The sequence below is a fragment of the Vicia villosa genome, linkage group LG2 (genome assembly GCF_029867415.1).
Source record: "Vicia villosa cultivar HV-30 ecotype Madison, WI linkage group LG2, Vvil1.0, whole genome shotgun sequence".
In the NCBI taxonomy this organism is placed as follows: domain Eukaryota; kingdom Viridiplantae; phylum Streptophyta; class Magnoliopsida; order Fabales; family Fabaceae; genus Vicia; species Vicia villosa.
In genome coordinates, this window is record NC_081181.1 from 180,170,100 (window position 1) to 180,196,639 (window position 26,540).

Here is a 26,540-nt window from a genome sequence, read left to right on the forward strand (position 1 = left end):
GGAAAGCGTAGCTTTTACGTAAATAAATCCACTTGCCTCTTCTGGCTAATCCTCAATGATAGTGTTGAGTGTGTGATGAGTAAATTCTGCTCTGTTTCTTTCTTCTGGTTCTCTTTCTCTCATTGTATGGGGGCTTCTAAGACTAACACTTCCAGAAGGTCGAGCTCTCATTCAAGAACTATATGATGCACTACGCATCTCCTGAAATTCCACTCATGGATGACGTACTCAATTTCCTTCTTTGGTTGTTGGCATTCATCTTATGGTGACCCTTAACCTTGTGAAGGTATATGTAACACTTGTTGAGCTTCTTCCCATAACCTCATATTTAATGTTGAATTAGGGGTTCAAGAATATCCTTTGAGTAAAATACTTCTCGCCATATTCTAGCATCTAACGGTGTATAGCTTTTCATGGATCTTTTAGGAGGTTTGAAATTTTCATAAACTTTAATTGGCTATGGATAATTATTCTTTCATTGATTGGAGGTGTCAATTCAACGTTGCTTCTCTCCTTCATATCCATTATCCTTTTTTCTTTGTTGCTCTCCTCATTTTTTACATAACATTCCGTCCTTACAATTATTTTTTCATTGAGTCTGCGAATTTTTTGAGCGAGAAAATCGTTGAAACCTTTGACTTTGAATCCATTTTTAAAAACTCCTACGAACATCTCTTAATTTAGACAAGACTCGCTTAAATATTTTTGTGTGCTTCTGTTGTCACCAATTAAGTTTGCTTCTGGCAAACTCTTTCTATTTGTTATTCTCTCATCTTTATTTTTAATTTTTTTTTTTAATTTTAGAATATTTATTATTGATTGCAAGAATATATAACATAAGAGTTAGTTGGTAAACAATAACTAATTTACTTTAAAGTTTGGAAGATTTTCTTATATATAAAAAAGAACAATTACAAAAAATAACTTAAGATTCTAAGTTAAATAAAAGGGTGTTTGTGGGAGGCAGTAATACTCTGAAACAGGAGTTGAACTAATTTTGAACTAAATTTTTTAAAAGGAATTAATGTCACATACATAAATATAATAGATATATACAATATCAAATTTTTAAGTTTTCAAATAAAAAAAATCAATTTTTTTTTATTTAAAAAGAAATGTTAATGAATTACTACTTAACTTTATTAAATACTTAATATTTTAAATTGTGATACAAGAGGAGGGATATTCTTATTCCAGGAGTAAATTTAAAACATTTACTCTAAATTTTAATTCTGGATTTTCATTAATCTAACGGTTTTAATTAATTATTTATAAAATAAATATTTACAAAAATAATTAGATTAAATGATCAATTAAAGCCGTTAGATTAGATTAATGAAAATCAAGTGATAATATTTGGAGTAAGTGTTTTAAACTTACTTCTGGAATAAGAATATCACTCCTCGTGAAATAATACTCTTAATGTATTGTTAATAAAACATAATTAATAATTAATTGGTATGCACAGTTAGTGTAAAACATTTTACTGTGTCAATACATCACAATCATTCATAAAAATTATTTTATATGTGATTAAAAAAAGTTAAATATTTTTTAAAAAACATTAACGGTTATAATTTACTGACGGTATAAAATTTCTTTACATCGTCAGTATACCTATCATATAAGAAAATTATATGCTCTGGATTTTACCAAAATACTCTGCTTGCTCCTAAATTTGCCACCTGGGCGGCTGCTTTGTCCATCCATCATTCTTTTTCTCTTTCTTCCAACATCTCACACCATGTGAGTAAAATGATGATGACAATGCTATATAAAATCAGGATGTTGTATTATTTTTATAATTTTTTTAATTATTGTTTAATAGACTTTAATTATTTTAATTATTAATTAATATCATCCTAACATATCACATGAATACGGGAATAGTATTATCATATATATATATATATATATATATATATATATATATATATATATATATATATATATATATATATATATATATATATATATATTTCAGTAAAAAAGACTAAATTAATGTGTTACTTCTTAATTAATTAATTAATTAACATTAAAAAAATATCTTAATTAATATCTTATTTTAAAATTTATTTTGCTTATATATTTTTCATAAAATTTCAATCTAGGAAATGATAGAAATAAGTATGTTTTAAAAATTGGAAGATCTATCTCATTCAAGTTAAAAATGTTTTATATGTGTATGACTAAATTCTTAACATATAAATTGCTTTAATTATAATTTATTTTATTATTATACATGTCATGTATGAAAATTAATCAACTATTTTTAGTTACTTAATATTTGAAATTTAAAAGTAAATATTTGAAACTTAAAATTTATTATTTATATAAATTAACAACATTAATATTATACTATTCAAAATATTGAAGTTACAGATCAAAATATTGAATATTAACGAGAACATGAAGTTATTGATCAAAATAATTTAAAACTAACAGGAACCTGAAGTTATTGATTAAAATATTGAATATTAACGGAAACATGAAATTACCGATTAAATTATTGAATATTAACGGGAACCTGAAGTTACTGAGTAAAATATTGAATATTAACGGAAATATGAAATTACTGATCAAATTAGTGAATATTAACGGTAACCTGAAGTTATTGATTAAAATATTGAATATTAACAGGAACATGAAATTACTGAACAAAATACTGAATATTAACAGGAAAATGAAATTACTGATCACAATATTAATTATTAACAGGAACCTGAAGTTACTGATTAAAATATTGAATATTAACGGAAACATGAAATTACAGACCAAAATATTGAATACTAACGGGAACATGAAGTTACTGATTACAATATTAAATATTAACGGGAACATGAAGTTATTGATTAAAATATTGAATATTAACGGGACATGAAGTTACTGATCACAATATTGAATATTAACGGAAACCTAGCATTACTGATTAAAATATTGAATATTAACGGGAACATGAAGTTACTGATCAAAATAGTGAATATTAACGGAAACATGAAGTTAATGATCATCATATTGAATATTAAGGAGAACCTGAAGTTAGTGATTAAAATATTAAATATTAACGGGAACATAAAATTACTGATCAAAATATTGAATACTAACAGGAACATGAAGTTACTGATCACAATATTGAATATTAACGGGAACCTGAAGTTACTGATTAAAATATTGAATATTAACGAGAACCTGAAATTGTTGATCACAATATTGAATATTAACAGGAACCTGGAGTTACTGATTAAAATATTGAATATTAACGGGAACATAAAGTTTTCTGATCAAAATAGTGAATATTAATGGGAACATGAAGTTTTCTGATCACCACATTAAATATTAACGGGAACCTAAAATTACTGATTAAAATATTGAATATTAACGGGAACATGAATTACTTATCAAAATAGTGAATATTAACAGAAACATGAAGCTACTAATCACACGCATTTGTTTCTATTAAAAAATATATTAAATCTAAAATAAATGTGCGTGTCATACCAGAACTCGTGTGAACGCATGGATTTGTTACTAATTTTAATTAAATTTATAAAATATTTATTTAAAATTAGTTACTCTTGTGAAAAAATAAAAATATTTACTCGAATCTCTTCACACTTCATAGAAGCGCCAGAGATTCTAATAATGTGCCTGGCTTTTATAGGAACGACCCATCCCTTTATTAGCATTTGTGTTCTTTCACTTTCTGCAAAGTTTGTGATTCAAACCACAAAATGAATATAAAATATCTCTCATATTATCTTGTAGTTATTTATAAACACATTCCTAAGGCTTTGTTTGAGAATTAAGAATGGGGATGGGAGGCTTTTAAAAACTACTTTTTTAAAAAACTATAGGGAAATACTTTTTTTTTTTTGAAATTGTTTTTGTATAAAATAATAAAAGACTAATTATCATTACTATATTTTTTATTTTTAGAATATTTTAATTTAATTTAATAAAACATGATTTGGTGTGAATATATTTGATTTGGAATCGTTCCCTTCACCTTGGTACTGATTCCTTGTGTACTTATGTCCTAAAAAGAAGATTCTGAAATTGCAGTGTGTTGTGTAACTATCAGAGAGTGGGTCTCACATGCTTTTTGTGCTGTACAGCTTAGATTGCAATTTAGTCCTTCTTATGAAAAGTTTTTCCAATATTTGCTTGTAATGTATATTGTGAATCAAGCAATTCCAACTTTAAGAAACTCTCAGAAACTTCTCTAAATGATTATTTGTATACTAGTACATGTCCTTTTTGTTTTTCAATTAGATGCTTTCCTAGTACTATTGTTTTCTGGGACCCACACACACACCATGAGTCATGCAATTTCTCACAATAGATCACTTATTTTAGTCGACTATGAAAAAAACAATCCCAATATATAATCTATGTTTTGTTTTATAATATCTCATAATAAGATGCTCAATTAAAAAACAATGTCTAATCTTAGTAGCATTATTCTAATTCATTCTTGTAATGTTGCTAAATCTATATGAACTTATTTAGTAGCATTATTCAAATTGTTGGATAAGTTTAATAGTTATATGTTTTAAATCTGGGTCATTTGAACCCATAAGTAAGACAATTCTCAATTCATTAGGAAAGAGATAGACTAAAAGGAAAAAAAATCCTTAACTTGTCAAATACAAGATTTAGTCTCATTATATATTAGGCTGGAATAACAAACTTTGGACAACTATATATTTGTTGGATATTAACAACTAAGCTAAATATATTGAAAAAAAGTTATGCTAAATATGTTTAACACCCTCCCTCAAATTGGAGTGGATGTTAGTCAATCCTAGTTTGCTAAATAAAGTATAAAAATGATCTCAGTGAAGAAGATCGGTGAAAATGCCAATAATTTGGTCTTTGGAGTGTATTGACATTAGATGAATGGTGTTTGCAAGAACTTTTTAACGGGCGACATGGAAGTCCATTCGATGTGTTTAGTCCTTCTGTGGAAGACGATATTGTTGCCTATGTGAATGGCGAAACGATTGTTGCAGAAGATGGTGACTGGTTTTGAGTGTTGTAGTTTAAGGTCGTGAAGGAGGTAAAGTAACCATTGTGCTTCACATTTGGCATTTGCAAGGGCCCTATATTCATCTTCTAAAGATGAGTGAGAAACTATATGTCATTTTTTCTTTTCCAGCTAATAATTGAACTTCCAAGATAGAAGTTAAAACCAGTAGTGAAGTGTCTTGTTTCTTGGCATGAACCCCAATCTGAATATACAAATTTATTGAGAGTGGTGTTGGAAGTTGTCTTGAGGAGAAGACCTTGTGCGGGTGATATTTTGATGTACCAAAGTATGTATAAAGCTATTTGGAAGTGATTTGTTGTTAGGTTGGAAGGGAATTGGTTTAACTTGCACATAGAAAAACTTATAGCAGGTCTTGTGTGTGTTAAATATAATAGCTTGCCTGTGAGGTGCAAAAAGAAATGGGATTTGCAAGATCCATGTTGTTGTCCACATTCATTTTTCTTGTGGGATCCATGGGCGTTGAAGCCGGTTTGGAAGCTACGAGGCTTGTTTCCTATAGCAGGTTCAGGCTATATTTTCGTTGATAAATGAATATACCATTTGAGAATCTCGCAACCTCAAAACCAAGTAAGTATTATAAATTTCATAGGTCTTTTATGCTAAACTTTGCATCCAAAAGTTGTTTCATATTTGAAATTTCAACAATAATATTACCTGTAATAGTTAAATCATCAACAACTACAACAATGAAAGTATAGTTGAGTGAGGTTCAATGAAATATACGTCATTTAGTCGAAATATACGTGATGAAGACAAAGAGAGAATTCATAACTAGATGGGAGTAAAGACTCTAACGAGCCATACCAAGTATTTAGGTCTACTTGTTGTATTTGGAAGATCAAAAAAGGATATTTTTTCTTTAGTCATTGAAATTTGAAAGGGTGTGGAAGAAAATTAAAGGGTGGAAGGAGAAGTTTCTCTCTAGAGCGGGAAAGGATGTGCTAATTAAAGTCGTGGCACAAGGAAATCCAAGCTACATAATGAGCTGCTACAAACTTTTTGAGTCTTGTTGTTAGGAGAATGAAGCAATGTTAGACAAGCGGTGAGGATCGAAGAATGGAGAGAGAAAATTTCACTGATTAATTTGGGAGAAATTAGCTCGAGAAAAAGGAGCAGGAGGTATGGGCTTTCGTGGAATCAATTACTTTAATGTTAGCTTGTTAAGGAAACACTCTTAGAGACTTCTGACAGGTGAAAAATTGTTGTTGGGGAAGGTTCTTAAAGGAAGATATTATCCCAAGAGCTCTACTATGGACATTTCACCAGGCTTTGCCCCGAGTTACGCATGGAGAAGTATCCTTAGCGCAAAATACTTAATCTCAAAAGGTACTCGATAAAGAATAGGGAATGGGGAAAAGGTGAGGATTTGGTCGGATAATTGGCTTCCAAAAATTGCTAGATACAAAACCCTTAGCCCAATGCGCATTCTTGAAAGAGAGGCAAAATTGAGAGAACTTATTGATAATTATATGGGTACTTGGAAGAAAGACCTGATCCAAGCCTGTTTTGATCTGAAGGAAGCTAGACAAATGATCATAATTCCCATTTCCCTCAGGTATCTAAAAGACAAGTTAACTTGGCACAACGAAAAGAACCTTAAGTATTTGGATAAATTAACATAGCACATCAGTGTCTAAGATAAACTGGCCAAGAATCCTGGTCGTTCTTGTATCCCTCATTAAAAGATTTGGAAGCAAATTTGGCACTCTCCGCTTCAAACCAGAATTTGCAATTTCTTGTGGAGGCTTGCAAAGAATATTCTGCCTACCAAAGTGAGCCTCCTCAAAAGAGGAATCAGGTTAGATACCCTTTATTACCTCTGCCATTGCGCCCCTAAATCACCGCAACATCTTTTTATGCAGTGTGAATTTGCTAAGCATACTCTTTTTTCCTCCATGTTGGGTTATCGAACTCTTGGTATTATGGACATCAACGATTGGTTGTTGAGTTGTTTGACCTGCGACGACCCTTTCAGTTTTCAACTGTTATTTATAATGTTGTAGAAAATTTGGAATGCTCGAAATTTGCATTTGCATATATATATATATATATATATATATATATATATATATATATATGTATATACATATATATATAAACAAAAAAAGGTGAACCCAAAGCTGGTGGCTGAAGAGGCGCTTGATTGTGTGCTAGAGTTCAACAAATGGAATCCTGATCTTTGTTTTAAGAAAAAGGTGGTTCATAACATAGATTTGGAACCTATCCCTAAAGATGTGTTTGTGGTGCACGATGTAGGAGTTTTCCAGAAAGGATTTGTGTTTTTGACTGTGTCATCAAGAACAATGTCAAGGAAGTGATCATCGTCTCTAGTAGAAAAGAGCACATATCAATTGAACCGTGTATTGCTGAAAGTATTAGCAAATCAGTTGAAGTCTTCTTCTTGCACGAGAGCTGAAGCTTGGTAAAATTCTCGTACAGTCGGATGCAGTCAATGGTATGGATTATATTAACTCCATTCAATATATTGTTATTCTCAACCATATTGTTTTAGATTGTAGGCAAATTCTAAATAACTTTAAGGTTGCTTCTATTATGTTTTTGAACAGAATGTTAAATGTAAATGCTCATAATGTGGTTGGTTTAGAAAAGTTGTATGGTTTCAAAACATGAATCGAAAATTTTTATACCAAAAAAACTGTTATCTCTATTTTTGTTTTTTCTTAATGAAAAACAATTTCTCATAAAATAAAATAAAAGTATTTACTCGAATTACTTCACACTTCATAGAAGTCTTTGAGTTTTTAATGTTCTCCGCTTTTTTAGGAATGACTCATCCCATTTTATTTGCATTTTATTTTATGATCATTCATTTTCAAGTAGGTGTTCACTTTCTATTCAAACAGCAAAATATTATCTTGTAATTATCTATAATCACATCCCTAAGAGACTATTAATACTTTAATTTAAAAAAGCATTCGACAAATCTAAATCTAATAGACCCCATTAAATTAAAAAATGATTATCCTATAATTAAACCTTTCTTAATAATGTCAAATGAAAGGATAACATGGTAGTGCAAATATATTTGTATCAATGTTGATACTCCTCCACTGAGATTTTGAATTTAATTTAATAAAGCATGGTTTGGTGTGTGAATATAGTATATGATTGGAACCGTTCCCTTCACCTCGGTACTCTTTCCTTATGGACTTATTCCAAAAAAGAAGATTCTGAAATTGCATTGTGTTGTGTATCTATCTGAGAGTGGGTCTCACCTGGTCTTTGTGCTGTACAGCTTAGATTGCAATTTAAAGAGCAATGTCTATCATTGGCCTTACTACCCTATCTATTTCCACACGTCACCCTTTCTACTTCTTATCTTCAAAATCATCACTCCTTCCTCTATATGAAAAGTGTTCGCAATCTTTGCTTCTATTAGTTACTGGTTTGTAAGAGTTTATATAATATAAATATGATTTGGTGATTGGAGTGTTACATTTTATAAAATAACTAGTCAGAGACCCGTGCTTCCGCACGGGTGATTTTTTTCTAGTGTAGTACTTTTGTAATGATATGAATAATATAAATAAAAGGAATTATAAGCAATATGCATAATTAAAAGGAATTGTTTTACTTGAATAGAGTTAGAGTTTTATTGATTGCTCTGTTATACTCTCAATTCTTTGAAAACCGAATATCCATAAGAATCGTTTTGAAATTTGAAAATAAATACTTTAGTTTTCAAATAAAAGTTATTATTGTTTAAAATAAAATAGGCATGGTATTAAAAGTGGCCCTTAAGATTAAACATTATTATCGTATTCATGTGCTAATTTTGTGTGTAATAAATGACCATATAGAAAAGGAAATGTGAGTTGGAGAAAAAAATAAAATTTTAACAAATGCAAATGTAAAATTTTAAATATAAATGAAAAATATAAAATAATTTACTTAATTGTAAATTTAACAATAATTATATAGAAAACAATGATCCACAAAAAAATGTTTAAGATAGGTTAAGAACACAATAGCAAAATTGGGTCAGGTAATTTAATAATTGACGGTCCAACAATAATTAAAAGAAAATGTTATAGATCACTATGGTTTAATTATAAATGAAAAATGATCATATAAATTCAATTTATTAAATAATCATATAAAAAAATACTATAAGATGGAGATAATAAAAATGAAATATTAACATTTAAAAATAAAAATTATCTCTCAATTAATAGTAATTGTTGATTAAAATAAAATAGCTACTATGTTGATAATGACCCGTGAAATAAAAAAATAATTTGATGCGATATAAAATATATTAAAAAACAAATGTAAAATAAACAATAATCATGGAAATTTAATTGTATTAAATAATGATAAAAAATTGTGAGATGGAGACAAAAATAAAAATAAAGATATTATCTCTCAAATAAAGACAATGATTGATTAAAATAAAATAGACATTATGTTGATAGTGACCCGTGAGATAATAAATAAATAAATAGAGAGAAAAATTAAAATGAAAGTAAGAAAGTGTGAAAAAATATGAGAGAAATTTGAAATTTTAATTAAGATAGAGAAAATGTGTAATGATCGATTAAAAAAAATTAAATATTGAGTTGATAGTGGCCCGTGAAATAATTAAATATTTTTGGGAATAATAATTAAATGATCGATTATTAATATATTTTGCAATAATAAATAAATGTAGAAAAATTAAAATGAAAGTATGGAAAAATGAAATGTGAAAGAAATTTGAAATTTTTAGTAAGATTAAAATTTAAAAATAGGCTATTAATAGTTTTTGTGATAATAAATAAATTAAGAAAAATTAAAATGAAAGTAAGAAAGTGTGGGAAAATGAAAATGTAAAAGAAATTTAAATATGACTTCCATCATCCATGGCTTACATGTGATGTCATCATTCATGCAATAAAGTTGTAGGAGAATGCTATTTAATTCGGACCAATGAAACGCTAACACTTGGGGCATTCATTCAATAAAGTTGAAAGAGTGAATACTTAATTTGTTAGTTACAAAAATGACCTTTTATTAGTGCAAATAAATTTTGGTGAAAGGGTAATTTAGGCAATTTGGTCAATCTATTATTAATGAATAGATAGTAGAAGTAATCACTAGTTTTTGTTAGAAAATATGTGTGATAATTCTGGATAACTTTGAAAAATCGTGTTTTTACACTTTTCGAACAAAGTATTTCGACCCTATTTTTGTCTGGGTTCACGAAATCTTTGTGGGGTTAATTCTTGAAGAGCAATCTGTTTCTGACAAAAAAGAACAGATCAGGAATGTAGAGAGAAAGTATTATTTTTCGTGTAACCAAAACCGAGGCCAAATGACTCCTTATATAGGAGATCAATAACAGAAACCGAAAAGACACAACTGTTCAGAAAACGGTCATGTCTGTTTAGAAAGGGTACAACTGTTTAGAAAAATTTCCGAACGGGGCTCTGCCCCTTGGACCCCGACGGGGCGCTGCCCCGCACCCCGCCATGGGCTATGCCCCTTGGACCCCGACGGGGCGCTGCCCCGCACCCCACCAGGGGCTTCGCCCCTTGGAACCCCGTTTCAATCATTCGTATTCAATTACACGTTTGGCTCGACGAGCATGCACTCCGCACTACCCTAACTCGTTTCAAGCTTAACGCATAATTGCATCGGCCTATAGTAAATCACATTACTACCGAAATACATTGATGATATTAAAATCACCAACAGTTTTAGGTTTGAATGTGTAAACAACAATACAACAATGTTAAAAAAAATTTAGCATAACTTTTACGAGTTTTGTAAAGATTTTTTGTTGTTTATTCGTTAAGTTTTAATTGGTAGATTTTCCCGAACTTTGGTTCTCGGTTCTGTAAGCGGGTTAGAGTATTCCTAGTACTCTCTTAATTCATTCCTTGCTTATCAAAAAAAAATTAAATTTTTTAAAGAAATTAACTGAAATATATTGACGGTGTAAAGAAATTTCACAATGTCAATTAATCACAAACGTTAATTTGATAGAAGTGGTTGCCTTTTATTTTAATTATTTATAAAATAATATAATTGAGCGGTTGTGATACATTGATAGTGTAAAATATTTTACACAGATAGTGCATAACAATTAAACTCTTTTTTTTTTAAAAAATGTTGTTTATTGTGTGTGCTTCTCGTTGATTTAAAAGACAAATCTAAGTAGTTGTGCACAAAAGAAATACAGTGTGTTGGGTTAATCAAATGACTTAATAAGACTAACTCAAAATTAGAAGCCCAATTCAACACACCCTCAATCAAGATCGGTTGATAGCTGGATACTTGTTAGAAAGACGCACACCAGATCCGAGCCACAAGGTCATCTTCAACTATATGGTCCAGTCCAATGGTCTCTCGCACTTCATCCCACGTCTATTAGGTGCGGTTTCAATTGTCTACCATATATAAACTCGTCTACGCACCATAGTTTGTACGTTTTCCATGCACTCTTGCAAAGTTAAACCTCTCTGACCTCATTGATTTGGGTGTTGGAGTGCTAACCATGTAGACACAATCCCACTCCATCGCACCAGAGACTTACATCGTTGTATCAGAGAGCTTTGATTAAACACGTCATTAATCTTCTATTCCATATTGAAATAATGACACCATCTCAGGAAAATGTTTTCTAATTCTCACGAATTTTCACAATGAATTCATTAGATCCTTTTTCGTTGTGTCGTGGTAACCATGCTTGACAGTCGATCACATCGCTGTTAATTTTCTCAAACGATAGTAGTAGCTTCCAAATAATATCGATTAGTCGCTCATAGCAACACTGGCCCTGTTGTCGTTCCTCGCCCCACACATGAGGTTCCTCCTCCTCCCGCAGGGGGAGGCGATATAGCTCTAGTATCGTCTCCGACAATTTCATCTCTTCAGACTCTAGTTCCTCTACAGATCTGCCGAGGTATTTTCTAGGTCTTGTCGTCCTTCTAACATTTTTAACAATTACTCCAAGGCCAAACTTCTAAGAAACCTTAACTACAAGCATACACACCTAAACCAAAAATGTTAAAGAGCCTTCAATAATTTGTTCCAAACTTGAAATGCAAGGAGTGAACTAACTCATCACAAGCATTTAGAATCTAGTGCAGCAAAAAAATTCACACCTTCTAACTAAAAGATTCTTGTGAGTAGAATAAAATCAGCAAGTAGCTCCGCCGCGAGCCCCCTCACAACGAGAGAAATTTCATCATGGAAACCTTATATCTACAACTAATGTGGTTGTCTGCAACAACGCCTCGTAGAACGATAGGGCTTCTAGATCTCCACAACATCGTCGTCCTCGGGCCTATCACTCTCTTTCTCACGGTTTAGCACGTAGTTACTATATCTGTGGATATATGTGATTGTAGGTATAATTAAGAAGTGGTCCAAGATGATAAATCACATGGATAGCAAGATTTAAGAAGTAACTACTCAGTTTGGATAATTACATGATTTTTAATATGACAATAGCTAAAATAGTTTTGATGATAACAACACTTGAAGTGCTTTTGATAATGACAACACTTGAAGTTAAGAAACTACTAAAGTTAGCTCAAGGAATCAAAGATTCACAAGATGGTTGATCACTATCAAGCTATCCTTTCGAGTCAAGCTAAAGTCGTTTTGTTTAAAGTCAACACTTTATTCCAATGACTCTCAAGTGAATACTTAGGGTTTATGATCAATGGTGATTTAAAACATTTTAGATGATAACAATTAAAATGGAAATAACTTAAGCCTCATAAATGGGAATCATGTCTCTTGTGTGATAAAATCAAAGATAATACCAAGACTTAAAGCTTCAGAGTGTAAAAGAGAGAAAATGTAAAAGTTCGCTGGATCGAGTTCATCTGAATGATTAGTGTATTGTAAAGGCACAAGGGCGTTTCTAAAAGTAGTATAACTAAATCACATACACACTTAAAATGTAACGAAGCCTCTCACATTTTAATTAAAATAACCAAAAATAAAAATTGGAGCCTAGCCAGTTGATTAGGGAATTGTCTGCTTAATTAAGAAATTTATTCTAAGTCGTCTAATCGATTAGATTTATAGTCAGAAGAATTCGATGATGCATAATCGATTCTATAATGGATTATGATACTATCTTAATGATTGGTAATAGCTCTTTATCTAAACCTTCCAATTTAGGCATCAATACTCAATTATTTGCATTACCTAATCGACTAGGTCAGTTAATTGTCCCTTGAATTGTTTCCAAATTTTCACCATTTCTTGGCCTATAAATAGAAAGCTTCTCTATCATTTCAAATCATCTAGAAAACGGGAAAACCTCGCTTTTTCATTTTTCTCATAATTTCTCTAAATCATTTTCATATTTCTCACATATTTTATCCACAGTGCTTTGAGAGTATTTTTGAGTTTAATGGAGAATTTTGTTATGGGTGAGAGCTTAGTTGTAAATTTACCAAGAGTAGAATTTTCTCTTGAGTAAATTATCTTTCCTTAGCAAGTGATTAGTTTGTTGGGAGCTAAACCTTTGTAAGAGCTATTTGCTTATTTTTGGGAATTAATATAAGTCTCTGTTTGGTTCGTGAGCTCCACCATTAAAAAAACACTCTTTTGGGTTTGTAAAGAACAACTAGTGAAAAATATTCACAAAGGTTCTTGAGCTCAACCCAGTTAAAGGCTTTATTGGTTGGAGATTAGCCTAGTGAAAATCTCAATTTTTTAGTTCAGCTCGCTTAAAAGCTCAATGGGTTCGAGATCAACCTAGTAAAAATCTCGGTTTAGTTATTGGTCAGCTTGTGCACAAAACTCAGTTCGATTTAGAGGATAGTCCTCTCGAAAATCCATATCCGTTCGAGATCAGCTCTTGCTAAATCTTCGTTTGGGTTAGAGAGTAATCACTCGAAGCTCAATTTATAGTTTGGTTTAGAGACTAACCGCTTCAAGTCTCAGTTCGTTGTTTTGCTAAGAATTCAACCTGAAACTTCACTTCCTTATATAAAGGGTTCGTGGGCTAAACCTTCTAAAAGCTTTCAAACAATAATGGATACTCTCAAGATCAGCTTTTGGGGAGAAGAGCAAATTACTTCCTTAAGTCTGAACGTCTATAAGGCTTTAATGTCATCTTTCTTCCCTTATTTTCCACTTTATTTATTTATTTTGAATTTCTGCTACACATTTATTTAAATGTTTTCATAAAATATTTTTCAAACTTTGGTTTCAAAAGTGATTTTATTTTAAATCAATGATTTGCAAACCTCCATAAATCACAACCTTTTGTGTATGGAGTCACTTGTTCAATAAGTGGTATCAGAGCTTAACTCATGTTTAAAGACTAATCGTCTAAGGAGAAAGACGACTTCCAACACTTCTTTTAACAAGAGGACTTTCCTAAATACACGTCCAACATTTAATGATGATAGGTTTAAATTTTGGAAACTAGGTTTAAATTTTGGAAACTAGGTTTAAAGTTTTGATTAATGGTCTGTTTATCCTTACATACCATATTAATGGTGAAGTATTAAATAAACCAAAATTTCTTTGGACCGAATAAGAAAAGAGAAAGTATGAAATTTATTTTAAAGCTAAAAAATCCTTAGTCATATCTTTAGATAAAAATCAATTTTATATGTTCTCAATTGTAATTTTGCCAAGAAAATGTGAGGCAATCTTCAAATGATCTATGGAGTTTCTCCAAGGATCAAAAATAGAGCATGAACACTCGAGGCGAATAAGATGAATTCTTATTTAACAAAGTGTTTTAAATCCTTGTAAATTTTGGAAATAATATTTGAACTTTGGCCACTTCCAAATATTTAAGAAATAAGAATTGGAATCAGAAACCTGTTCCAATCCTTAAATCGAGAGACAAGAATGTTTACTATTTTAAGGAAAAATCCAATAAGGAATATATCCTTGAGAAATTGAATGACCTGATTCAAATGTTAAAAGAAGAAGGCATGAGCTCAAATCAAGAAGAATCTCTATCAACTTCATTAAAGAAATTCTATGGAGAAGAAAAATCAACTACAATGATCTCCTTCCAAAGAATAGTCTCAGTGGTTGAATGATCCTCAGAAAATTCATCATCAAATGGTGGAACTTCGTCAAGAAGAGAATATTAAGAAAAAGTCTCGTCTAGTGGAATCATCAAAAGAAGAAAGGAGAACAAAGTCTCATTGAACAATACATTCAGGGATTCAACATCAAGGAGAAATCTCGAAGAGTTAACCTCTGGTAAAATCTTCAAAGAATCCCCTTCAAACGAAAAAAGATAAAAATAGCTTGAAAGCTTCTCAAGAAGAACATGATTGTGAGGTAAGAAAATTATCATACAAGCAATTTTTTTAATTAAGAGATAAGTTAATCGAATAAAATGATAAAAATTAAATTGTGAAACCTAGATCTTAAATACTATATTGAATCTTTAGAAAGTGGTAATGAAGTATTATAATATGAAATGGCTAAACTTAGAAACCAATCTAATAATTGTGAGACATGTGTCTCAATGAAAAAGGAAGCGAAAGAATTGCGTAAAACCCTAAGTAGTTTTATTAAAGGGAAATAAAATCTTGATTTGAATCTATCAAATAAAAGGTCTTCCTTGAATAAAAGTGTATTAGAGTTTAAATCCAGTATATCACATAGTAATGGGAGTAATAGCAAGAAAGCGAATCACCATATTTACAAATGCTCTCATTATAATTGACTTGTTCATCTAGAGTCACTTTGTTAGGATAAATTAATAATTTCTAGAGGTAGAAACCCTAGGCCTATTAGAATGACTAACGTGCTAGGATCCAATAAAATTTGGGTACCTAATGTAGAAACCTATTATGTTTTGCATGGACTCTTTGTAGCTTTAATGAAGTTGTAATGCTTATTAAATTAAGTTGTACAAATAATATAGTGTACCATTTAGTGTACCTGACATACCTATTAGTGTTCAATTGAACTAGTGCTTGTAATCCAAGAAAGCTCGATGATGGCTTATAACAACGGTTGGGATCAATGCAAATGTTCGTTGAGGATAATGTCAACACTTATGACCTGTGATGATCAACTAGCATCTTAATAAGTTGAGAAAAAAAATTTAGTTTATCTATTTATCTCATGTGTTTAACCAACTCTCGTACCCAACAATTCATAGAGAAGGACATAAGACAATATGTTGTTGTTCTCTCAAAAGAAGGAGGTTTTATCCAGATTACTTGATATTAAGGTAATACACCTTTTAGAGGTTGAATAATCAGAATACTCTGATTAACCATATAAATAAGAGTTTTATTATTTTCTCATAAATTTAAAATTATTATTACTAATAAAATTTATAAGCTTCTAGCATTTGTTTTTACAAGTAAAAGGTGCAAATAGAATGCAGCAGGAGTGTCAAAAGCAGTGTACCAAACTTAAAAATCAACCTACGTCCCCAAAAGACCAAGAATCTTGAAAATGAACTATATAATCTATTATACTCAAGGCCTAATCAATTATAAAAGTTTAAAATTCAAATACGGTGCGTCATACACAAAATAATTGATTAGATCACTAGAAAATAATGTAACGACTAGTTTCCAACATTCATATGCACATATTCATTAACCTAATCGATTAGAAATGGATTATAATTGATTAGGAAATAGCTATAAATAAGTATTTTATCCTCTTCCTTCTCATCTCATTCAACGTTCTCTTGTGCCCATTTCTTGGTATTTTTTAGAGCAAGTTTTTTTCATCTCTCCATCATCATTACAAAGGGAACTTAAAAGAACACACACCACTGAATTCACATCCTCCTACCACTCTAAACCCTTCTCAATCCAAGAGCAATAAACAAACTTCAATTGGTACTATGCTTAAAGAGAAATTTTTGAGTCTCGCTACTTGGATGAGAAACTCTTCAAGGATTGAAATTTGGTCCAATCTTTCATAGAGGCCGGTTTGAGGAACTTCGTCTTAGTAGTACTCAAAGAAATATTTCACACATTAGTGCGAATGTTTAATTCCAACCTCATATATATGAGAGAAATTCTTCCGAAGTAAAGAAACATCCAATCTAGCTTAGTCTTGAAGAAATTCACACAAATATGCAATCTTCCTTCCAACTACTACGAGTATGATGAAAGTGAGGAAGGTAAAATTTTAATTATGATAATAAAGTTGTTTTCTTTCTAAACAATCGCACCTCTATCATCCATACCCCCTTCACCATTAGTAAAATACGCTTGGATATTCGATTATTTCACTAAATCGTGAATCATGTTTTTCTAAAGAAAGAGAAACTCTAGCCATATTAACAAATTTGACATACCTCCAGTTTAGTTGCTGGCAAACAGAGTTGAGAAAAATTGGGTAGATGCGGTAATCCATCATATGTTGGAGAGCAAAAAGAAGAACACACTTTTACCATATATCGAATTAATTACAAACATATTGGTGTACTCTGGCTACGATTTAGAGGAGGAGAAACATAGACTAAATGCTTAAAAATTGGAAAAAGAACCTTAAGTCACTGCCTTAAAAGCACCGCCAAGAGCACGAAAATAAGCTGGGAACACTGACATCCCTCCTTCTTCCTCTTCCAAAAATATCCTCAACAACCTCCTTCAAAATCAAAAAGAGATGATAGCAAGTGTACAATTTTCACCGATGTAGTTATAATGGGTTTGACCCCAAGTATCTATCTCGAGGACTGCGTAGGAAATACGGATTTTTAAAGTATGATTCAATTGAACAAAAATTAGCGTTATAGTTTTGTTGGATTAAATCCTTGCAAAGAAATAATAACGAGAAAATAAATTGACTTTTATTATCAAATATATGAAATGCTAGGGTGAGTGGGTGATTTGACTTGTAACACTCTGAATTGAGATCTCTTCAACAAGTTCATAACATTCAGTTACCACATCCTTAGCATGTTTTCTCCTAAATCCTTAGTTAGAAAACTTTTGGTCTTCCAACCTAAATCCTAAGTCCTCGGGAACCTAAATTGAAACCAAGTTTTTATTTGATCAAGATTATATGGTAATTATAGGGTATCCATAGTCCTAGGTGATATCCACTATAATTAAATTATGCACAAATCCTAACAACTACAGTCCTGCATTGTTAGCCGTAAATTAATCCTTATTTGACCGATAAAGAAAACATTAAGAACATTGCATAATTTAACTGAATACTATAAACCAATGTATTGACAAAATCACAAATTCATAGTTATTACATAACCAAATCAGGACCACCCCCTAGCATTGGAGGGTTTAGCCTCTCATAATATTCAAGAAAGACATAATCAAGAATTCAGACATTACTCAAAAATCAATGGTGACTTTGATCTTCAATGGTGGAAATCCTTGAATCCCTCTGTCTCCAAAACTCTTGATGAAGCTATCTTCTCTCTTGTGTGATCTTCTATTGTATGATGCAAAAAGTGTCAAACACCACTCCAAAACTCAACAAAATACTCTAGGTACAAATCGCAGTCAAGTGGAATGTCTAAAGTGCCCCTAAAGTGGAGTTATAGTGAAAAAACCCTAAAATTGGAAGATTTCTTACTCTCAGTAACACTGGTTGTGCAAGGCAGCACGGTCCGTGTTGCTTCCATTCCCTTTTTTTATTTTAGCTTCAGCCATCCTGACACGGGCCGTGTCAGGCAACACGGCCCCCTGTGTCAGGTCCTTGATTTTTGTATGGAGAACGGGCGGTGTCAGGACTTCAACACTTCAAATTTCCATCTTTTCACTTTGTGCTCTTCATCCATCCTTGCACCTTGCCTTAGACTTTCAACCAAATCTGAAACATGCACACTAACAACAAGAAAACATCAAACTCATCTAAATAAATCAAAGTAAACATAGTGCCCAAGAAACCAAACACACATAAAATACTCAAGTAACAACAATAGAATTCAAACCAAAGTGTTGCCAAATTGACTGATTTAGACTGAATGCATGACAAAATTTAAGTAGAAATGGTGACCGATCAGAGGTTAGCCAGTTGATTAGGTGATTGTCTGCTTAATGAAGAAATTTTTTCTAAGTAGATTAATCGATTTGATTTATAGCCTAATCGATTAGATGACGCATAATTGATTTTATAATGGATTATAACAATCTCTTAATGACTGGTAACGACTTTCTATCTAAATATTTCCATTTGGACAACAATAATCCATTATTTGCATAATCTAATCAAATGGCTAATTGATTAGATCATTTAATTGGCACATGAATTGTTTTCAAATTTACACAATTTCTTGGCATATAAATATAGAGCTTTTATATCATTTCAAATCATCCATAAAACGTGAAAAAACTTCACTTTTCATTTCTCTCATAATCTCTCTAAATCATTTCCACTTTTCTCACTCAACTTTAGAGTTCAACTTGGTTAAAAGCTCACTAGTTTGGTTCGGTTCGTAGTCAACCTGTGTAAAACCTCGGTCTGGCTGGAGCATAGCCAACTCAAAACTTTGTCTTGATTTGAAATTATCCTGTGCAAAATATATCTTTGTTTGATTTAGATACTAATCGCTCAAAGCTCGACTCATTGGTTTGGACTCTAGTCACTTCAAGTCTCAATTGATTGTTTGGTTAAGAAGTCAGTCGAAAACTTTATTTCTTTATAGAAGGGAATTTGTATGTTTAACCTTTTTAATTTTTTTAAATAATAGTCAATATTCTCAATCAGTTCTTGAATAGAGGAGTAGCTGACTTCATATTTAATGTTGTTGGAATTAATTTTGAGAAATTTGTTTGGCTCAAGTAAGAACACAAAAGATCATCTTGATCATGATGGAATGAACTAGTCCAATCAAAACTATTAGATCCGGCAGTATTTTTAGACAAAACAATTCAAATCAAACTGAATTTCATTTCTTTTTTTATATGACTAAACTCTATCCATATCATCATCGCAACCACATATATTTTGTGGCTACTTCAATCAAGCAATTCCAACTTTAAGAAACTCTCAAAAACAAAAACCTCTCTTTACATGATTGTTTACTACTACATGTCCTTTTTGTTTTTCAATTAGATGCTTTCCTAGTACTATTGTTTTCTGGGACCCACACACGCCATGAGTCATGCAATTTCGCACAAAAGATCACTTATTTTAGTCGACTATGAAAAACAACAAAAGATCATTATGTAGTTATGTTTTGTATTATCTATGTCATAATAAGATGCTCTATTAAAAAAACAATGTCTAATCTTAGTAGCATTCTATTTCATTCTTCTAACATTGCTCGCACGTAATAGCCACCTTGCATCTCATACATTAAAGGAGGAGAGAAATAACAGATTCTTAGAATAAACATTTTATGATTAAGTTACATACCTACTAGAATTCCAACATGTATTATCTTAACCTAATCAAATTTCTTGATGTTTATTTTTATTTTTATATTTCAATTGCCATTTTGTTAATATATTCATTTTCAGGTAGTAATTATGATAAGTTAAATGTGCCATATAATAATGTTTATATTTTCTTGTAAATAATAAAAATGTCATTGCAAAAAAAAAAATTATATGTATTTTTTTTTATAAAGATTCTCTTATAATTTTTAATAAAAAATATATTTGTAAGGTGGACCCAATGATAACTATAACACATAATAGATTGATTCTCTTACTGGTTATGTACAACAACAATTTGTCAACGTACTTTTTGCATTTGTACATTTCATTTGTCATAACTTACATCTCTTTCATCACATTATTTTTTTAGTAATGTTATTCATACACCTAATTGTTACACCAATACTTACACCTAACAGTACTTTACAGTAGTCAATAAATTTGGTTAATGCAGTGTAAAAACTTGGTTAATGCAGTAATGAAGTTGGTTAATGCAAAATAATTTTTAGCAGTCACCAAACTTGATTAATGCAGTGTAAAAATTTGGTTAATTCAATAATAAAGTTGGTTAATGCAACATTCAGGTATTAAAAATATTTTTTAGCAGTCATCAAACTTGGTTAATGCAATGTAAAAACTTGATTAATGCATTAATAAAGTTGGTTAATGCACGCCCAGGTATTAAAATAAACGTCTGTACATGAATAGTATCCGTCCGTACATGAATAGTGTCGTCCGTACATGAACAGTGTCGTCCGTACATACGGTGTAGGTGTAAGATTTGATGTAATAGGATTTCTGTATTTTTTTATATAAGATATTTTTATACATACTTTGGAACCGAGGGTAAAAATTATGTATAGAATCCAAGCTTGTGACACACTGTCACTATCATTCAATGACTCGTGGAAGACCAGAAATAATATAGAATTTCAAAGAGATACACATATAGATATTCATTTTCTACACTCCAAAGCAAAAATTAGGCAATGTCTATCTGTCATTCTTAGGTATATATCTGATTAACAACCACATGTGGAGCATGATTAAAAGCAAAAATGGATATAATTTTATTATTAACAAAGTGTTTGATTTGATGAGTCATTATCTTAGTATCTGTTTTTTATCTATGAAAAGTTGGATAGATTAAACTAATGCTTATGAGAATTTCTAGTAGCATGAAAGAGGAAAGTTGTGTGGGCAATTGAAATATTAATATCTTTTGTATTTTGCTTAATTCTTCTAGTGTTTAGTAGAACACATTTTCATGTAAATAGTTTGGTAGGAATTTTGTTTTTAGCATTAGGATTGAATTGAAGTAGAAATTTGAGCATACTTTGTCCTTATGATTGAAATGGGGACATGATTGGTGTTGTTTTGGCATAAATAAATAAATAATACTTAATGAGTTAAATTTTTCCAAATTAAATCTTTTTTTATCACTCTATAAGCCACCGTAACAAGCATGGTTTTAAATTGTAGTATGTGTTTATAATTGTGACAACAATATTAATTTTTATGGTAGTTTTTTCAACGATTTTGTAATCAATTTAATTTGTAGTGTGATTTTTAATTATGCAAGCAACCTTAGTGTAAGTGAAATAGATGATTTCAGTCTATTGCTATGTTTGGTTTGACAGCAAAAATTGTTGAAGTACAGTGAAAAGTCACGGTAGCATAGAAGCTACACTTTGTAGTTTATGGTTTTCACGGTAAACTAAACGTACGGTGGCGGTGGAAAAAGCATATCCAAACACAAACTATATTTAAATAATTCTACAAGAGATTGGTATATGTTTATAATCTTTAACTTAAATAAGAGAGCTTGAAATGGTTGAGGGTGTAAAGATTTTGTGAAGAAATTTGTCAGATTGATCTTTGGACTTGAATGATGGTAGCTTCATAAGGTGTTTATTTCTCTCATAGAAAATTGGATTGGTTGCAATGTGAAGAGCATTTTGGTTATCACAATAAATAACATGTTTTCCAATGCATTTGACTTGAAGGTCCTTCATGAGTTAAAGCAACCATTGTAATTTACATGTTGTAGTTGTTAGTGCTTAATATTTTGTGTCTAATGAGGATCTTGAGAATATTAGTTGTTTCTTGGTTCTCCATGAAATCAATGACTTGTCATGAAAGAAACATTGTCCTGAAATAGATCTTCGAGTACCAGGGCATCCTGCCCATTCTGCACCAGACTATCCATTTAGTTGCATATCTGAGTCTCTATGGAACATTATGCCACCACTAAGACATGTTTTCAGGCACTTGAGTACTTTGCAGGCCAAATTAAAATGAGTGGTTGTTGGAGCTGACAGGAATTGACTCAATTGTTCTGTGTAGAATGTAATGTCAAGTATGGTTTCATTCAACTAGAAATCTCCCTACAAGTCTTCTACAGGCATGCACATATGGATATTTGACAACACGAACGAGTAGACTTGAGACTGGCTTGGAACATGCAAACATAGAGTCTTATAGTAAGTCTAAAAAGTATTTTCTCTGACACAAGGAGATTTCTTTTTTTAAATTTTCCACTTAAATTTCTAGAAAGTACTTCAGTTTGCCCAGGTCTCTGATTCTGAATGAATCGTTTAATGCTTCTTTGATGGATTTAAATTCCTGCAAATCATTCCCAGTGATTATCACATCATCAACATATGATTAGAGAAAAATGAAAGATGAAGGAGTGGTCTTAACAAATAGAGAATGGTCACCTTCATCTTGCTTGTAATGGTAAGTTATGAGAAATGTAGTAAGTTTCTCATGTCATCTACTGCTAGCTTGTTTAAGTCTATAAAGGAATTTGACAAACTTACATACTTGATTAGGTTTGGAGGTAATTCCACCAAGATAAACACTCATATAGACACCTTATTGAAGTTCACCATGAAAAAAGTTTTGCATACATCCAACTGATATAAATGTCAATGGTTGAGTGATGCCAAAGTTATCACAGTTCTGAGAGTTATAATCTTAGCAACTAACGAGTATGTGTCAAAATAAGCAAGACCCTTAATTTGGTTGTAACCTTTTGCCACTAATCTGGATTTGAACCTGTCAAATAAACCAAAAGATAAGTACTTGATTTTCTATATCCATCTACAACTAATGGGTTTAACACCTGGTGGAAGATCTATAAGCTTCCATGTACCTGTGTTATCAAGACCGCTAAGTTCAAGTTGCATAGTTTGTTTCCAAAATTAAAATTTGGAGGCCTCAATATAATATTTTGGTTCAATATGTGAGACTAGTGCCAATGAAAAATGTGAGTGACTGGGACAAAATTTATCTTAGGACATGAAATAAGATATATGATATATGTTATCTTTGATGAATGATTTGTAGTAGCAGTTGAATTGGATATATAATCTTGCAAATATGATGGATGATGTCTTACTCTTGAGAAGGCTTAGTGTGAGGGTGAGTCTGGGTTGATGTGTTTATTTCATGATATGTGGTATTGTGATCATTACTAGGATTTTGAGGTTAAGTTGTGTGGCCAACAAGTATGATATTTTCAATAATTATGGTGATTTGGTCCTAATTTTGATTTTGAGTATGAAAAGGGTAATCAATAGGTGTGTTAGCGGTATTGTTTGAGGGAATGGACTCTAGTGGGGATGGGAAGTAATCTCGAGATGTGTAAGGGGCTTGAGTTGTTAGTTTTTAAGGGAGAAATTTCTCATGAAACGTAGTATTTCTCATGAAATGAAGTAATCTGATAATCTTCTAACTGACTTCTCATCCAGAGCATTTGTGTGCTACATCCAGCAGCAGCAACATATTCTGCTTCTGTTGTTGAGAGGGCAATTGTAGCTTGCTTCTTGCTGTACCATGAGATCAGATGACTTCCAAGAAATTGACAACTTCCAGAAGTACTTTTCCTTTCAATTTTATCTCCAGCATAGTCAGCATCACAGAATCCTACTAAGTTGTATTCTTTGGATCTTCTGTAAACCAAACCAACATTAGTAGTACCTTTCAGATACCTCAGAATTCTCTTAACCGCAGTTAAATGAGATTCTCTCGGATCTGATTGGAATCTAGCACACAAACAAACACTAAAGAGAATGTCAGGTCTAGAAGCAGTTAGGTATAGAAGAGATCCAATCATACCTCTGTACAACTTCTGATCTACCTTCTTACTTACCTCATCCTTACCTAGGACACATGTTGGATACATAGGAGTTTTGGCTTCTTTGCTTTCTGAAAGATTAAACTTCTTTAGAAGTTCTTTCACATACTTCGTTTGATGAACATAGGTTCCATCAGAAGTTTGGTTGATTTGAATCCCAAGGAAATACTTGAGTTCTCCCATCATGCTCATTTCAAATTCAGCCTGGCCACTGGTGCAAAGGTTTCTGTGTAGTCAATTCCTTCTTGCTGACTATAACCTTGAGCAACCAGTTTGGCTTTGTTTCTTACCACTTCTCCCTTCTCGCTTAGCTTGTTTCTGAACACCCACTTAGTGCCGATGATGTTAAATCCTTTTGGTCTAGGAACCAAGTCCCATACATTATTCCTTGTAAACTGATTTAGTTCTTCTTGCATGGCAATTATCCAGTCTGGATCTTCTAGAGCTTGATCAACAGAAGTTGGCTCGATCAAAGAAACAAGACCTAATTGACATTCTGCATTGTTCTTAAGGAATGCCCTTGTTCTGATGGGATCATCTTTCTTTCCAAGGATCACATCTTCTGAATGAGCTGAAGCAAGTCTAGGTGATCTTCTGATTGTTGGTTCTTCAGAAATCCTGAGATTCTCTAAAGATGCAGCAACTTGATCTTCTGATTCATTGCTTCTGAGACTGCCAGCTTCTGCAGCTTTGCTTCTTGGTTCTACTGCTTCTGATATATCAATATCAAAATCTGCAAAATTCTCAAACTGCTTTGGTTTTTCAAGACCAAGCTTATCATCAAACCTGATATTGATTGATTCTTCTACAATCAATGTTTCAGTATTGTATACTCTGTAGCCTTTAGAGCGTTCAGAATATCCAAGAAGGAAACACTTTTGAGCTTTAGAATCAAACTTACCAAGATGATCTTTAGTATTCAGAATAAAACATACACATCCAAAAGGATGGAAATATGAAATGTTGGGCTTTCTGTTCTTCCACAATTCATAAGGAGTCTTATTTAGAATAGGTCTTATAGAGATTCTATTCTGAATATAACACGCAGTGTTTATTGCTTCTGCCCAGAAATGCTTAGCCATATTGGTTTCATTGATCATGGTTCTGGCCATTTCTTGTAGAGTCCTATTCTTTCGCTCTACAACTCCATTTTGCTGTGGAGTTCTAGGGCAAGAGAAATCATGGGCAATACCATTTTCTTTGAAGAACTCCTCAAAGAATTTGTTCTCAAATTCACCACCATGATCACTTTTGACCTTTATGATTTTACACTCTTTCTCAGATTGGATCTGAGTGCAGAATTCAAAGAACACTGAATGAGACTCATCCTTGTGTTTCAAGAACTTTACCCATGTCCAGCGGCTATAATCATCAACGATGACTAATCCATATTTCTTCCCTCTGACAGATGCTGTTTTGACTGGGCCAAACAGATCAATGTGCAAGAGTTCTAATGGCCTTGAGGTAGAAACAACATTCTTAGACTTGAATGCATGTCTGGAGAACTTTCCCTTCTGACATGCTTCACAAAGAGCATCTGATTTGAATTTCATATTTGGGAGACCTCTGACCAGATTTAGTTTGTTAATCTGAGAAATCTTTCTAAAACTAGCATGACCTAATCTTCTGTGCCAGACCCATTGCTCCTCAGAAATAGACATAAGACAAGTCACCTTCTGCTTCTCAAGATCAGAAAGATCAATCTTATAAATGTTGTTCTTCCTCTTGCCTGTAAATAGGATTGAGCCATCCTTCTGACTTACAGCCTTGCAAGACTTTTGATTGAAGATTATATCATAACCATTGTCACTTAATTGACTTATGGACAAAAAGTTATGCGTTAATCCTTCAACAAGAAGTACATTAGTTATGGAAGGAGAGTTACCAAGACTAATGGTTCCAGAGCCAATGATTTTGCCCTTCTGATCTCCTCCAAACTTGACTTCTCCACCTGGTTTAAGCACCAGGTCTTGGAATGTAGACCTTCTTCCCGTCATGAGTCGCGAGCACCCAGAGTCCAGGTACCATG